The following is a 1494-nucleotide window of genomic DNA, read 5'->3' on the forward strand; positions in this document are numbered from 1 at the left end:
TGGTCACTTATGATCTTTTAAATTTCTGTGGCATCGTTTTTAATGTCTTCTCTTTCATTTTATTTTGTAACCTCTTTTTTTCTTAGTCTTCCTAAGAGTTTGTCAATTTTATTTATCTTTTCAAAATATCAGCTCTTAGTTTCATTGGTTTTTTTCACTTGTTTTTCTATTTCACTTACTTATGTTCTGATCTTTCTTATTCCCATCTTTTTTATAACTGTAGGCTTAATTTATTCTTTTTCTAGCTTCTTGGAGTGTAAAGTTAGGTTGTTTGAGATTTTTTTTCTTTTTTAATGAAGCATTTATGACAATAAACTTCCCTCTTAGTACTGCTTTTGTTGAATCTCATATGTTTTGATATGTTGTGTTTTTGTTTATCTCAAGGTATTTTCAAATTTCCTTTTAAATCCAATTGTTGTTCAAGATTATTGTTGTTTAATTTCCACATTTGTTAATTTTTCCAGTTTTTTGTCTACTATTGACTGCTAGTTTCATTCCATTGTGGTCAGAAAAGATATTTGGTATAATTCCAATCTTCTTAAATTTGTTAAGACTTGTTTTGTAACCTAAATGTGAGCTATCCTGGAGAATGTTCCATGTGCACTTGAGAAGAATGTGTTCTGCTGCTGTTGGGTGGAATGTTCTATACAGTAAGTCCCCTATATACAAACGAGTTTTGTTCTGAGAGCACATTTGTAAGTCCAATTTGTTTGTAAGTCCAACAAAGTTAGCCTAGGCACCCAGCTAATACAATCAGCTATATAGTACTGTACTGTAATAGGTTTATAATACTTTTCACACATATAATGCATAAACAAAAAGTAATGAAGACATTTTTAATCTTACAGTACAGTACCTTGAAAAGTACAGTGTACAGTACAACAGCTGGCATACAGGGGCTGGCGTTGAGTGAACAGGCAAGAAGAGTTACTGACTGGAGGAGGGAAAGGAGGTGGGAGATGGTAGAGCTGAAGGATCAACAACAATAGGAGACAGAGGGCAAGCTGCAGTTTTCACTCACACCTGACGATGGCACAGGTTCTGGTTCCTTGCTGGAATTAATTCTGTCTACCCTCTTGAAAAAATGAACCAGTGATGTCTGGGTGGTAGCTCTTTTTTTCCCATCATAGATGACATGGTAGCACTGGATTGCATTCTGAATGGCTGCTGCAACCTTCGTGTACTGTTCTATGTTCCGGTCCTATGCCTCAAAAACTAACAGTGCCTCCTCAAATAAAGAAAATCCCCTTGCCATTTCCTGCATCGTGAATCTCTTTGGTTCTTCAGTTACTTCTTCTTTCTCTTGTCTCGCTTCGTCCTTTCTCTGGGCCTCCAGTTCCATCAGGTCTTCATTAGTAATCTCCTCATGTTGCACAGCAAGGAGTTCAATGAAGTCGTCCTCTTGCAGATCTAGCTGAAATAAAGATACTATACTACTGTACTCTGTACAGTACTGTACAGTAAAGTACACAGAAGCACAACTACTTGTAGAGG

This window comes from Neophocaena asiaeorientalis, unplaced genomic scaffold (genome assembly GCF_003031525.2).
Source record: "Neophocaena asiaeorientalis asiaeorientalis breed wild unplaced genomic scaffold, Neophocaena_asiaeorientalis_V1.1 scaffold434, whole genome shotgun sequence".
NCBI lineage: Eukaryota > Metazoa > Chordata > Mammalia > Artiodactyla > Phocoenidae > Neophocaena > Neophocaena asiaeorientalis.